Source organism: Eptesicus fuscus, chromosome 3, assembly GCF_027574615.1.
Source record: "Eptesicus fuscus isolate TK198812 chromosome 3, DD_ASM_mEF_20220401, whole genome shotgun sequence".
In the NCBI taxonomy this organism is placed as follows: Eukaryota; Metazoa; Chordata; class Mammalia; order Chiroptera; family Vespertilionidae; genus Eptesicus; species Eptesicus fuscus.
In genome coordinates this window covers 72,135,046-72,151,102 of record NC_072475.1, presented here as the reverse complement: position 1 = coordinate 72,151,102, position 16,057 = coordinate 72,135,046, and the positions used below count along the sequence as shown (strand labels likewise).

Sequence of the window (16,057 nt, the reverse complement as noted above, 5' to 3'; positions counted from 1 at the left end):
TTAAAATTACTATAGACTGGACCATCCTTAGTTTGCATCCAGGATTAGAGAAGAGAGGAATGATGATACTAATAATAATTTCTTATTTATGTTTAATAGATTATAGAACTTTGACAAATGTTGTCAAATTTGATATTACAAAAATAATGAGAAAATGGTGCTTTGCTTTTGCCTGTAGAATACAATAATTTTACTAGATTATAGTACCCAAATACCTCCACTTAAGATCACTTTCAAGAATCATTCTAGAAAGAATGCAGAAAGTTGTATACTGGGAGTTTTCTCAGGTACCCCACCTGACATCATATTTATTGTACATTGCTTTATTGGCTCCTAAGTCTTCCAGAAAATTACTAGGCACATAGAACTCCTGAGCCAATATTGATTTGATTAGCTCCACAGGTATTATAAAACATTGCTACTAGGCCTGTGTGGTTAGGATGATATAAAAACCTAGGAGTATATAAACAAAGCTTTGTTTGATAGCTTATCGTTTCTTGCGATTAGGAGAAAGGAACATTCTTAGATATCTGTGGATTCAGCGGAACAGGCATAAATTCTAGTTCTAGCTCTTTTTAACATATGGAATGCTTCACGAATTTGCATGTCATCCTTGCGCAGGGGCCATGCTAATCTTCTCTGTATTGTTCCAATTTTAGTATATGTGCTGCTGAAGCGAGCACTAGTTCTAGCTCTTTTTAATTGAAGGAATTTGGGCAATCATTTAACCTCTCTGAAATTTTGTGTTTTCCTCTTAATATGGGATAATTCTACTTTATGAGATTGTGGTGATTAAGTGAGGTAATTAGGCTAAGTGCCTGATACAGTACCTGGCACATGGGAAGCACTTGAGAAATAGTACTTAAAAAATAAAAATAAAAATGTGATCAAAATTCCGGAATCTTGAATGCACTATAAAATACCTTTAAAACATCTAGCAATGTGTGTGTATCTAGAGTATGCTTGTGTATTTGTGTATAAACACACACATACATTTACCTCTAAAAGTTTTAAAAAAATTGTCCTAAAGGCATAAGAACCTATGTATTCTTCTATAGTTCTACTGAAAATTGAAAGTGGGTTTATCCTTATCAATGAAAGGGTAAATCCTATAGAATATAAGCCATCCTATGATTTAATAATTCACTTTTTGCCATTGAGACTATAGAAATCCTAAGGAAAGAATAATTGCCCAATGTGGATATATGGCCTTCAGTTTGAATATTAATGAGGTCAGAATCAAAGAAATAAAATTTTAATAAAAAAAATTTTTTTTAACTTTATTGATTTTAGATAGGAAGGGAGAGGGAGAGGAGATAGAAACATAAATGATGAGAGAAAATCATTGATTGGCTGCGTCCTGCACGCCCCCTACTGGGGATCGAACCTGCAACCTGGCAATGTGTCCTTGACCAGAATTGAACCTGAGACCCTTCAGTCTGCAGTCTGACATTCTATCCACTGAGCAAAACCAGCTAGGGCAAATTTTATATTCTTGAGACAAGGTACAAGAACGGGAGATAGCGCCACTGAAATTTTCTTTAACATATAGAGCAAATATTGGGTTTCAAAAATCAGCATTTCTATTTCAAGATCTTTTTGTTACTATTTTCTAATGAGGGTTAAATTATTTAGACTCCTTTGAGGACTTCTCTATAGACTTTGCCTGATTGTGCTCTCAGAATCAGGCACAGCATGATGATATCTCTTATGGTGGGAAGGTTTATGCTGTTTCTAAAATGACAAATTAATTTGTTTAATTTCACACATATATGAAATTTTGGGGGGTGAATTATTCTTCAAGTTGGTCCAATCCCTTCTCTTTTATAAATAGACTAGAGACTCAGTGCATGAATTCATGCATGGGTGGGGTCCGGCCAGCCCAGCCCCAATCTGGGCAGATCAGGGCCTAAGCCATCAGTTGGACATCCCCTGAGGGCTCCCGGACTGCAAGAGGGCACTGGCTGGGCTGAGGGACTCCCCCCTACCCCCCAGAGTGCACAGATTTTATGGACCGGACCTCTAGTATTACAAAAGAGACAGTAGAGAAAAGTTTGAAATGAGCAGCCCCTATCTTATTTTTAAATAGAAAACTCTTTCTATAGCATTCAGTCAGTCTTGCCATTTGATGAAGCATACAGCTCATCTTTCAGTTCATTTGGTGAAGTGAACCCTTAAAGAATGATCACATTTTCAGGTTGGATAGTGTAGTTGTTTCTGTTAAAATGATGGGTGTTGCCTTTCTTTATTAGTAACTGAGTTTCCCTTTTTAGAGAATTTAGATAAATTTTTCTAGTAAGGCTGTTATAATATGTCTTATTAATGGTCAAGGTGTCCCAGTTATGTCTTTTTTTAATGAGTTTTACCCAATCATCAAAATCATATAATTTTTTACCAATTATTTCTGTTGTAATAAAATATTTCATACATTTGAGTCTATAATGTGGCTGTCAAAAAGTAGTTTAGAACTTTTACTTTGGAATGCTGATAAACACCCTTATTCTTGCCTCTAAATTGTCTGCTGCAAAATGCTCACTATTGCTTCCTTGAGATTAATATGTATACGCAGAAACTTAAAGGTTTTCTTGTAGAAAATTTAAGTGGATTGCCTTTTTTTTTTTGAGCTGTCACTTTATCTCAGAAGTATGAGCTTTGTTCTCAGATGGACCCAAGATAAGACTAAATCTAACTCAGCTGTTTACTGACATGGGACTTGGGAAAATTACTTAGCTTCATTGTGCAATAACAACCTGTAAGATTGTTATGAGGATTAAAAGTGCTGGAGGGTGCAATGCTAACCCAGCACATGGCAGGGCTACTAAGAAATGTGTTTGTTCTCAAAAATAACAGTAGGTCAGAAGTGACATTTGACTTTTTTGCTGCTTATCCATTCCTTGAAATTGACTTTTGAAGCATGTTATTGTCTCTCTTTACAAGGAAAACGTTTGGCTTCAAATTGCACATCTTTATGTGGTAAGTTGAATTGAATTCAGGATGGATTTGCTTTAAATCATTAGGAAATAACATTTACTTTTTTATATTACTATATATCTTAAAATATTTTCTACACAACCATAAGTGATAGAAGTTTGGTTTTAATTATACTTTCCCCAATTAATTTTGCAAGTTTACTGAAACCCAATCAAAGTTCCAGTTCATGAAAATATTAGGAAATAAGCCATTTATATTATTCAATGGATTATAATTATTTTAGCAACATTCTTGCTTAATACTATTGGTATTAACAAACTTATCACCCCAAACAAATAAATTATTTAAGCATAACAGAACAAAGCAGGGAACTTGTATTATGAATTCCTAATGAATTTTAAAGTATGAGTTATTTTCATAAATTGATGATCTCAACCTGACAGCTATAAAAATAAAAAAAATTAACAACCAATTCTAGTTTAATCATAAACTAGAAAAGCTGTATTTTCCTTTATTTTAGGTCAGTGGCTTAGCTTTCCACAATTAATTGATCCTAGAAAAAAATGTATTTTTGTACACCTACAGAAAATGCTACCTCAGTGGAGGTATTTACTTTCTAAAAATGTTCATGCACTACTAATTGTTTTTCTTTGTCACTAGTGTCAGTAACTCTTGTTTATCAGATTTGAATATCTCTCTATTATTAATATTTTTAAACTGTTTTAAAGATGATTTAGTACCCTCTATGAGAGTACCTCGTTTCCTTCTAAAAGTTGCTCTATAAGTTAGCATGAGTCTGTTATGTGTTTGTGGTATTATTTACCTTTTCCTAGTTGAATATGTGAACATTCTAACCATAACAAGCATGGATTTTATATGCTTAAGTTATATATTTTTAGTTATTAGCATATATTGAAACCAGAACTCGGGTGAGGGGGTCCCTCACCTTGGCCTGTGCCCTCTCGTAGTCTGGGAGCCCTCGGGGGATGTCTGACTGTGGTAGAGGCTCCTGCCACCTCAGCTGTGCTCGCTCGCCAGCCGTGAGCCCGGCTTGTGCCTGAGCGGCGCTCCCCCTGTGGGAGTACACTGACCCACCAGGGGGCAGCTCCTGCGTTGAGCGTCTGCCTCCTGGTGGTCAGTGCACATCATAGCGACCGGTTGTTCCTCTGTTCGGTAGATTTGCATATTAGCCTTTTATTGTATAGGATTCTAAACTATTTTTGCCCACCTGTAAGAATGTACGCACTCTTTCTCCAGCGCTATTCTATTCCCTTTTAGAACCTGAGATTCCTGCAGTATTCTCACAGGAAAAAAGGTTTTGTGTAAAGATAAAGTAATCTATTTTCTGTTTTTCTATTTTTTTTACCTAGTAAATATTTACTAGAACTACTATGTGCAATGAGTTAGACACTATATCAGCATCATGGTATAAGAGAAGGCAAAATCTATGCAGAGAAGAAGAGAGAGATAAATGTCATTAAGAGTTCCGAGGAAGATCTTAAATTCCAGGTACGAGTATCAAGGAAGACTACACAAAGGAGAAATATAGAAGTCTGGGAGGGTGAATAAACCCCACTGCCATTGGATAGAATATATGTAAAGATAAAATGGGAAACTAGTGGAAAGCTAGGTGTAAGAGGGCCTTGAATGTCAGGGTGAGTTTACATTATTACAAAGATAGAAGAACCACTGAAAATTTCTAAGCAGACTATATAGATGGGGGGGATGGATTGGAAAGGTAAAGAGGTAGGCATGGGAAAGATTGATTTGGAGGCTTTAGGAATTCTAGGTAAGAAGTTATGAAGGTTAACTTCAAGATACTTGGATACCTCAAGATACTTGGTTTGAGGTATCAAACTCACAAAATCAAGTACGTCTTTTACTAACTCTCAGGGCAAAAATTATTATTTTTAATTTAACTTTATTGTTGAAAGTATTACAGATGATCCCTTTTTTCCCCTATTGATCCCTTCTCGCCTGCATCTGCCCCCGCCTCAAGCCTTCACCATGCTATTGTCTGTGACCATGGGTTAAGCATATATGCATATAAGTTCTTTGGTTAATCTCTTTCTACCCACCCCCACATTCTCTCTGAGATTTGACAGTCTGTTCTGTGCTTTTGTCTCTGGATTTATTTTGTTCATCAGATTACACATGTGAGTAAGATTATATGATACTTGTCTTTCCCTGACTGACTTATTTTACTCAGCATAATACTCTCCAAGTCCCTCCATGCTGTCTCAAAGGGTAAGAGATTCTTCTTTTTTACTGCTGCATTGTATTCCGTGGTATAAATGTACCACAGCTTTTTTATCCACTCATCTAATGATGGGCACTTGGGCTGTTTCCAGATCTTAACTATTGTAAATTGTGCTGCTATGAACATAGGGGTGCATATATTCTTTCTGATTTGTGTTTCAGGTTTCTTAAGATATATTCTTTTTAAAAATATATATTTTATTGATATTTTTACAGAGAGGAAGGGAGAGGTTATAGAGAGTTAGAAACATCGATCAGCTGCCTCCTGCACACTCCCAACTGGGGATGTGCCCGCAACCAAGGTACATGCCTTGACCAGAATCGAACTTGGGATCCTTCAGTCCGCAGGCAGACACTCTATCCACTGAGTCAAACCGGTCAGGGCATGATGTATTCTTAGAAGAGGGATCACTGGTTTAAATGGAAGTTACATATTTAATTTTTTGGTTTGCCACAGTAGCTGCATTCCCATCAGCAGTGTACTAATGTTCCCTTTTCTCTTCAGCACTTCTCATTTGTTGATTTATTGATAGTAGCCAGTCTGATAGGTGTGAGGTGATACCTCACTGTCATTTTAATTTGCATCTTTGATGATTAGTGACTTTGAGCATCTGTATATATAAAAAGCCAGCCAGCAACCGGAACACAGTAATGACCAGAATGATCGGTTGCTATGACACCCACTGTGGCCAGTGAACCAGCCTGATCAGGGGGTGGGGCCGGTGGCCAACTTCCCGAAGCCCCTTCCCCCTGCTGGCCCCACCCCAGATGGGCCCCCACCACCTCGATCAGCCCGTAGCCTCTCCTCCCAGCCAACTCTGCCCCCAATCGGCCCCCTGACTCCAATCAGGGGTAGGGCTGGCTGATCAAATACCCATGGCTCCTCCCCCAGGCTGCTGGTCCCAAATTGCCCCCCCCACCCCATTCAGGGCCAGGGCCAGCTGGCCCACCACCCACAGCCCCTCTCCATGGCCAGCCCCACCCCCAATCAACCTCCACCACCTCGATCGGTCCACGGCCTTTCCCCTCAGCCAGCTCTGCCCCTGATCGGTTCTCCCACACCAGTTGGGGGTGGGGCTGGTTGGCCAACTTCCCACGGCTGGCCCACCGCCCACAGCCCCTGTCCAATCCTGGCCCTGACCCCAATCCGCCCCCCCCCACCCCAATCGAGGGTGGGGCCCGCTGACCTATCGCGCGCGGCCCCTCCCCCCAGCCGGCCAACCTCCCACCATCTCCTCCCGACAGGCCTGGCCTCGATCCACCAATTAGGGCCGGGCCAACCGGACTCCACCTGTGCATGAATCTGTGCACTGGGCCTCTAGTTTTTTCATATGGTTCTTGGCCTTCTGTATGTCCACTTTGGAGAAGTGTCTATCTAGGCCCATTTTTTGTTTGGATTGTTTGTTTTCTGTTAAGTTGTATGAGTTCCTTATATATTTTGGATATTAATCTTTTATCAGATGTATCATTGCCAAATATGTTCTTCCATACAGTGGGCTCCCTTTTTCTTTGGTTGTTGGTTTCTTTTGCTATACAGAAACTTTTTATTTTGATGTAGTCCAATTTTTAAATTTTCTCCTTAGTTTCCTTTGCCCTAGGAGATGTATCTGTAAACATATTGCTATGAAAGATGTCTGAGATTTTGCTGCCTATGGCTTTTTTCTATGATTTTTATGGTTTCATGGCTTACATTTAACTTAAGTCTTATCCATTTTGAGTTTATTCTTGTGTGTGGTCTAAGTTGGCGGTCTAATTTCATTTTTTTTTTGCATGTATCTGTCCCATTTACCCAATACCACTTATTGAAGACACTTCTTGATTCCATTATATGCTCTTTCCTCCTTTGTCAAATATTGAGTGTAATGGTGTGGGTCAATTTCTGATGTCTCAGTTCTGTTCCATTGATCTATATGCCTATTCCTGTGCCAGTCCCAGGATGTTTGGATTACAGTGGATTTGTAGTATAACTTGATATCTGGTATTGTGACCCCTCCAACTTTTTTTTTTTCTTTCTGAAGATTGTTGCAGCTATTTGTGGCAATATATATATATATCTTTTTGTTCCATATATATTTTTGGAGTATTTGTTCTAGATTTGTGAAATATGCCATTGGTGTTTTAGTAGGGATTGCATTGAATCTATAGATTGCTCTGGGTAACATGGATATTTTAATGATGTTAATTCTACCAGTCCTTGAACACAGTATATTCTTCCACTTGTTTATATTTTCCTCTATCTCTTTTTTCACTCTCCTATAGGTTTCTGAGTACAGGTCTTTTACCTCCTTGGTTGAGTTTATTCCTAAGTACCTTAATTTTTTTGTTGCTTTGTAAATGGGATTGTTTTTTCAGTTTCTCTTTCTGATAATTCATCATTGGTGTATAAAAATACCAGTGATTTCTGGGTGTTAATTTTGCCTCCTGCTACATTGCTGAACTCATTTATTAAATTTAGTAGTTTTGTTGGTGGAGTCTTTAGGGTTTTCTATGTACAATATCATGTCATCTCTGAATAATGGATGCCTTTTATATTTTTTTCTTGTCTGATGGTTGTGCCGATGACTTCCAGTACTATCTATCTATCTATCTATCTATCTATCTATCTATCTATCTATCTATCTATCTATCTATCTAAAAGCCTAATCGACTATTCGACCGTTCAACTGTTTTGACTGGTAGCTATGATGCACACTGACCACCAGGGGGCAGACACTCAACACACAGGCATGGAAACATGGAATAGATTAATGAATCCTCAGAGGGAAGGGAGAGAGTGGGAAGATTAACCAAAGATCTTATATGCATACTAGAGCCTCGGTGCACGCATTCCTGCACTGGTGTGGTCCCTTGGTCTGGCCTGTGGGTATCGGGCTTAAACCGGCAGTCTGACATCCTCCGAGGGGTCCCAGATTGCGAGAGGGTGCAGGCCAGGCCAAGGGACCCCACCAGTGCACGAATCCATGCACTGGGCCTCTAGTGTTGAATAAAAGTCGTGAAAGCTGACATTCTTGTCTTGTTCCTGTTCTTAGAGGAAATCGTTTTAGTCCATAGAGTATGATTTGGTTGTAGGTTTGTCATATATGTCCTTGATTATGTTGAGGTATGATCCCTGTATTCCCAATTTGCTGAGAGTTTTTATCAAAAATAGGTGTTGATATTTGTTGAATGCTTTTTCTGCATATATTGATATGATCATGTGATTTCTGTCTTTCAATTTATTTATGTGATGTATAACATTTATTGATTTGCATATAATGTCATTTTCTCAGCCTTATATTCCCAGAATAATACCACTTGGTCATGGTGTATGATCTTCTAATGTAATGCTGGATCCGATTTGCTAGAATTTTGTTGAGGATTTTAGCATCTATGTTCATCAGGGGTATTGGCCTGTAATTCTCTTTCTTTGTAGTGTCTTTAACTAGTTTTGGAATTAGGATAATGCTGGCCTCATAAAAGGAGCTTGGAAGTGTTCCTTCCTCTGGATTTTTTGGAATAGGTTGAGGCCAGGGAAAAAATTATTACTCAGTTTTAAGGATTTCTTCATTGACGATTTTCTCAAACACTTGACACCTACTAACTTACTATTTAGCCTGTGTGTGTCTGTGTCTATGAGTATTTAGTGATTATAAATCTAGCTTTCACTATTTCTCAAAGAATATAAATCATATAAATCCTGTCCTGTCACCTGAACCAAATTACTAATCTATAGAACTTGGCAATAGACTGAACTTGTGTTAGGGGTGAAGAAGGGATCAAAAGAAGAAAGAAAGCAATGGGAGATGTTGAAAAAGAAGTCAAAGATAGGATTTACATTTAAATGTAGGTATTTAGATAACACTACATCCAGAAGTAGAGAAATAGTAATACATAAAAACTGATTTGTGGGAGGGGGAGATGAAGTTTGGGATGATTGGATTTGAAAAGCAGAGAGTATCTTCATGTGATTATGTATATAATGTAGTAATAAATGTGGGGTGAGTTTGGAAGAGATTCAGGCTGTGAGTATAGGTATAGCTTGAGAGGTAGAGCGGAAATTGTTTTTTAAAGAATAGTTTATTGATTTTTTTTTTTTTTAGAGAGAGAAAGGAGGGAGGGAGGGAGAGCAAGAGAGAGAGAGAGAGAGAGCGAGAGAGAGCGAGAGAGAGAGAGAGAGAGAGAGAGAGAGAGAGAGATTGATTGATTCATGTGAGAGTGTAACATCAATCCAATGCCTTCTTCACCCCCTGACCAGAATTAAACCAGCAACCTTTTGGTGCACAAGACAATGCCCAACCAACTGAATCACATTGGCTCGGACTAAAGCTGAAATTTTGAAAATTGGTGAAAGTAGAAAATGTGGCTAAGAAAGAACTTTTGAAGACATCTACTTATTCTTTGACAATCAGATCTGTGGTGGGAAAATCATGGTAGTATAGGACTGAGGAAGATGGTGATAAGTTTTCAACAAAAATGTTGAAAAATTTAGACACATCTAAATGCCTAAAGAAAGTGTTTGGGTTACATGATCTTGGGGTCCTTTGGAGAAAGCAGTGTTTGTACAGTGGTCAAGGCAGAAGCCATGCTATATAATGATTTCAGTATTTCCCCTTTTACTGTCAAGTTTTTTATTTTCTCTTTAGCTGAAACTGTATGTTGAGCCCCTGTCTTCATGGAGTAATCTGCAATGATTTACAAATCTACTCCCTGGGAGCATGAAATTTATCTTCTTTAAGTGTAGCTTTAATATTCTTTTCATTAAATATGTAGTTGTAGACTGTTTAAAATAAAAACTTGTCCAGATGCTAATATCATTTTCTCAAATACCATTAGCAAACATACTTTCTAAATGCCTCAATTATTATGTATATTCTAATTGGCATTACAGAGGGATAATTAATGATTTCCCTGTCATTGCCAGTTCTTTTATACTCAGTACAGTCAAACTTTAAATAGGCCTACTGCCTTAATAAAGATCCTTTAGAAAGTTCTTTGGAGCAGTAGGGTCCCCTGCATATGCAAATTCTAGGATAGAATCAGATACAATCAGGTATGACCCATGTGCAGAGAATAATAGTTTGAAGAGTGAGTATACAAGACTCACCCTAAGTAGTAGTAATAATTATAATGATAGAACTTCAACTGTTATTTTTGCATTTTTTGTGCTAATATCTCTGTGTCTGTGTGTTTGTATTTTTTCCTTAATCTTCACGGTGACCTTAATATGTAAGTATTATTATTCCCATTTTATACATGAAAGAACTGAGGCTAAAAACATTATAAATCATTTCAGCTTCTTGGCTAATTAAGAACAGATCCAAGATTCAAATCATCTATTTTTGACTTTCAAAGATCATGTTTTCAACATATCCATGCAATTTTATGATGTATTTGAAATTTGATCTTTAATACCCTTGATGGCAACTGCTCACTTGAGTTTGGAAGCTCGGTGCCTCATTACTTTCTTATCCTTTTCCTCTAACTAGGGAAGAATAAATTACTTTCTTTTGCTTAAACATGTTGCCATTTGTAATTGTTGATTGTCAGATGCTTTTTTGTATATTCAGTACTATATATATTTATATAAACTTCATGTCAACTCTATGAAAGGTAGATATATTTCCCCCTTATATTTTATTATGCAACTTTCGAGCATAGCATTACATACTTACTTACTCATTACCTAGATTCAACCATTAACATTTGCTATACTTTATTACATATCTATAATCCATCCATTGTCATTTCATTTTCTGATGCATTTGAAACTGAATTACAGACATTACTAAACTTGCTCTAAGTATTTTAGCATGCATATTATTGACTGGAGTTCAGTATTTATATATTTAAGTTTTTATGTAAAATTTACACTTACAATACACAATCTTAAACATATATTCTCTTGAGTTTTGATAAATGCGTATACCTGTATAACCTAAATACGTATCAAGATAATAAAACATGACTATTGGTAGGTATCTCCTTTTATTCCCCTTTGTAGATGAGGAAACAAGCACACAGAAGTTAACTAATCTGCCTAAGGTCACACTGTTAGCAAGTGACAGAATCTGACACCAAACTCTGGCAATTTGGCTGCAGGGTTTGTGGTCCTCACTACACCACTATACTACTTATGGATTGTCCTCACATGTTTGGTTATCCCTGTACATTTTTATTTTAACACAGTGTGTAGACACAGAAGTAATACAGTTAGGATTAGTGAGAGTAGCAATGCTGTTCTAGGCATGCATTGGTTCCTTGCAAGAGGTTTATGGCAAGAGAAACTCAGAAGGAAGTAAGTTCCCTTCATCGAAATAGTAGGGTGGATCTCTGTATAATAACTCTGTCTTAACTGGCATCCTTGATTAATGTTTCCACATATAAATTGACAGGTTCCTAATGGCAATACTGAGGCTCAGAAAAATCCTACAGTGCCATTTGAACAATTAAGGGTAGCTGATGTACAGTATAATTTTTTATGAAGCATACTTTAGTCTATTAATAGAAAACTGTTCATCTATATATGGTATATATAGTACCCTGATACCTCAGTCTCCAAAATCATAGAATTAACCAATTTGGAATTTATAGTTAAGAAATTTGTAAAGTTTTTAACAAAGAAACTAAATGGAATTCTTTGGCATAAAATATAAATAAGGATTTAATACATTATATTAAATTTGATTTCTGGTTTGCAATACTTAGGTGAGTTTTTCCTATGAAAGGAAATTGTGTCTCCTGAATTGTACTCATACCACAAGCCAAATCTTAAAAGTTGACCAGTTCGCTCTGTTCACTATTCAAATAGGAAAAGTCAGCAATCATATATATATATATTTTAAAACTTTAAGTTTTGCTCAAAAAGCAATTACAAAAATAAATCAAAGCATTTAGTTAGGAAATCCTAGCCTATCACTAGAGGGCAGAGCAGTACCATACTTTAGGCCTTATTTGAAAATTACTGGTTTAAAAATTGCTGAACATGGGAAAATATATTGATGCACACTCGAATAGAAATTTCTTTGTATTATTGTCTTGTGTGAAATCCAGTAACATGCTTACACATATCAAAGAAGCTTTTCTAGCAGTTACATTGATTGCTTCCATAAGGACATGCTTATTTAGACAATTTTAATTATTCCTTAAAAGAAAATATTAATGCTTACAAAGGGTGGTGCATTAAATAATTTCTACTCTATGTACTACACTGAAATTGAATTGCAGTATAGACTTTAGGTGAGACTTTATGAAAGAACAAGTTTGAGACAAGTTTACTAGTATTTAAATCGATTTATTGAAATGTGAATATGTTTTTATCTTTCAGCTGAAATTTGTTGAATCATTAAGACTTTAGAAAGTTGTAAAAGCAATGAACTAACTCTAGCTCCCTTTTTAATGTTAAAATTTTATCAAGTGGATGTTCAACTAATTTCATTTCTGTTTAAAAATTTCTATCATTCTAAGATACTTTTATTCTGACTCATTTTTTTGATAAATTTTAAAAATAATTGAAGCCCTGAGGTAATAAAGTAGCCTAGTGAATAACCTGAGTATTTCAGTGTCCCCAAATAGAAAATTTCATCTTGACAGTGTAGTTTGAATTTTATTTCATAAAAACAGCTTGGATTTATATATGACTCATTTCCAGTAGAGACAACATAGGGTACCAGAACAAAGCACTGGGTTTTGGAATCAGGAGATTTGGGGCCCCAGTTATGTGCTTACTTGTGACCTTGGGCAGGTCACACTACCTCTCTGAAGTAAGAGTTGGGAAAATACTTTATTTACAGCTGGGTTGCTTTGAGGATTGTGTTTGTGCCTAGGTGTATGCATCCCCAAAGACAAGACCCTGTGAAGGTGACTTTTAATAAAGATACAAGCTGAGAAAAACCTTAGAAATAATTGAGAAATGGTTGATGATATCATAAATTTAGAAACATGAGGGCACCTGTTACATGAGTAAATATACCAAAAATGTGGTTTCCAAACCCCAACCCCAGTTCAATTGCTGACTTTCTCCTTGTCTCTGAGTGTCTTTGGCTGCCTAATCTCTCTGTAACCCCCACTTCTTTGCCTCTTATTCTTTATTTTACCCTCTGTTTATTTCCATGTTCCTCTCTCTGTGTTTCTCCTGACTGTCTTTGGTCTCTCTCTGTGTTTTTCTTGTCCCAGGCACCCCCAGGAAGACCCCAAGCCTCTAGCGGTACCTGGTATCATCTCCAGCATGTTTATAGATGTGGAGGATTCACTGGGATATTGACAAATACCAGAGGCGAACTGTACCACTGTAGTAAGTCAATAAGCCTTTATTAAGTGACTACTGTTGGTGGTGCTTTGGGAAAAAAGAAGTTAGGGTATAGCTCAGAAGTAAACTTGTAAACTCTTCTTAGTGATTCTTGCCAGATGGTCACACATACAAATGAAAACAACAAAATAAAAAGCTGACGAAGAAGAGAGATGAGGAAAGAGAGGGTGGGAGTAATTTCCTTGGGGCTTCCAAAGCCTTCTCACTTGCCTGAGTGAATTCCTGCATGGGGGTAGGGTAGTGAAGTGAGAGTGCTAAATTTCACCCTGCCAACAGCTAACTTCTTAACCTTCCAGTCTTAGAGAAATTCAAGTTATGAAAAGTATAGCCAAGTTGAGACTTTCCATAAACATAATTAGTATCCTTTGCCAGCATTAAAATTTATGGAGTTTAAGGGTAAATTGTGATTTTGAAGTAATAAAGAGGTGTAGTATGAAATAAAATTAATACAAACTATTATAATTTATGGATACATTTTACATGCCACGCTGAATTAAAATAGTGAATTGTAGTATAACAAGTTAGTTTTGTTTTTGTGATGGAAATTTATTTTTGCTGTTGTATTTTAGACAGTCCTACCTACAGTTGTACCATGGTTTTCAGAGTTGGATATGGTTTGAATCGCACCTCTGCTAGCTGTGTAAGATTGGGTATTCTACATAACAACACAATCTTAGTTTCCTCATATGAAAATATTTATCTTAGAGTTGTTGTGTGATTTAAAGAGATAATTTTATAAAGTCCTGAATGCATGCTGGGTACTTGTTACTTGCAGATAATTAAAAAGTACTTTTAAAATAGTTCGTTAGCCCTGACTGGTTTGGCTCAGTGGATAGAGTGTCGGCCTGCGGACTGAAGGGTCCCAGGTTCGGTTCCGGTCAAGGGCATGTACTTTGGTTGCGGGCATATCCCCAGTAGGGGGTGTGCAGGAGGCAGCTGATCGATGTTTCTCTCTCATCGATGTTTCTAACTCTCTATCCCTCTCCCTTCTTCTCTGTAAAAAATCAATAAAATATATTAAAAAATAGTTTGTTAAATGCAGGTGTTACTTCTGAGATCTTTTTAAAAATAGAAGTAAGCCTCATAGTATTTAGAAAATGCTATGTGCATACAGGGCATACTAATAACATGTGAATAAAATATAAAGAATAGCATTAACATGAATAATTGAATATTTACCACTAACTGTCTGGCCCAGATTTCAACAACTTCCTTAAGCTAACTCATCCCCCAACCCTGAAGGATGAGTTAACTCTCTTTCTTCTTTATCCTTATACTAGAGGCCCGGTGCATGAAAATTCATGCACTGGCGGGGAGGTCCCTCAGCCTGGCCTGCCCCCTCTCACAGTCTGGGAGCTCTCAGGGATGGGAGGTGACCCAGACGATTAGGAGAAGGTGACGCCCCCATCACACCTCTGCTGCTCCTGGTTACCTGAGCCATGGGCTGGCCCTGGGCGGCTGGGCAGCCGCCATCCGAGGCTTGCCTGCACCTCAGCCGGCCCTGCTTGCCTGAATCTCAGTCAGTGGGAGGTGCAAGAGGACCCGAGGCCCCCAGCAGGGCTGAGGGGACTCCGGTGGAATGGAGGATACTCTCAACGACATGAGTTATAACTTCCAATTTGTTGGACACCACAGTCAGGCTTCAGCTTCGGGGGAGGGAGGAAGAGAGGGATGGGCAGCTCATTGGAGGGGCCTGGGCGAGCTGTCAGTCAGTGGGGGGTGCAGGAGGACCCGAGGCCCCCAGTGGGGCTGAGGGGACTCCAGCGGCAGGTGCACAGAGCAGCCAGCCCCGTCCCTGCTGTGGGTACCGTCATCTTGTGACAGTGTGATGGTCAATTTGCATATTACCTCTTTATTATATAGGTTTTTTAATATATTTACATTAAATTTTGCTTGTTTTTGAATTTTACATAAATAATAAATACTATGTTTTCTCTATCACATCTATTTTTGCTGCTAAACATTATGATTTTTTAAATTTTATTTTTAATTATGCTTGACATACAATATATTAATTTTGTGTATACCACATAGTATGGCAGTACTTATATGCCTTACAAAGTGATCACTACAATAAGTCTAGTAACCATCTGTCATCATATAAAGTTTTTATGATATTGTTACCTGTATTTCCTATCTATGGTGTACATTACCTCCCCCTGACTTCTTTTTTAACTAGAAGTTTGTACTTCTTAATCCCCTTCCTTTTTTACTACCCATCCCCTTATCCTTCTCTCCTGTGGCAAACATCAGTTTGTTCTTCGTATCTGTGAGTTTCTTTTTGTTGTTCATTTGTTTTGTTTTTAGATTTTACATATAAATGAAATAATATCCTATTTGTCTTTCTCTGTCCTACATATTTTATTTAATGTAAATTCCCTAGATACATTTATGTTGTTGCAAATGGCAAAAGGTGATTATCTCTTTGTGGTTTTGATTTGCATTTTCCTGCTGATTAGTGATGTTTAGTATGTTTTTGTATGTCTGTGGGTCACCTGTATGCCTTCTTTGGTAAAATATCTATTTAGGTCCTCTGCCAATTTTTTAATTGGATTTTTAGAAATGTTGAGTTGTAGGAGTTCT

The 16,057-nt window shown here is 37.4% G+C and overlaps 1 protein-coding gene and 1 non-coding gene across 3 annotated transcripts in view; one reads left to right on the top strand and one right to left on the bottom strand.

Annotated features, from left to right (window-relative positions):
* Window positions 1–16,057, top strand: part of BBX (BBX high mobility group box domain containing) — a 302,011-nt gene that overhangs the window by 120,052 nt on the left and 165,902 nt on the right. The window contains exon 4 of one of the 2 annotated variants that reach the window (XM_028134856.2): window positions 13,342–13,459. The exons of the other annotated variant lie outside the window; for it this stretch is intronic. The gene's annotated coding sequence lies outside the window, so the exon portion shown is untranslated. The remainder of the gene's footprint in view (window positions 1–13,341; window positions 13,460–16,057) is intronic. 2 annotated transcript variants of the gene reach the window in all.
* On the bottom strand, window positions 577–683 carry LOC114228528 (U6 spliceosomal RNA). The gene has a single exon (XR_003614675.2). It is a non-coding gene; the product is annotated as a U6 spliceosomal RNA (small nuclear RNA).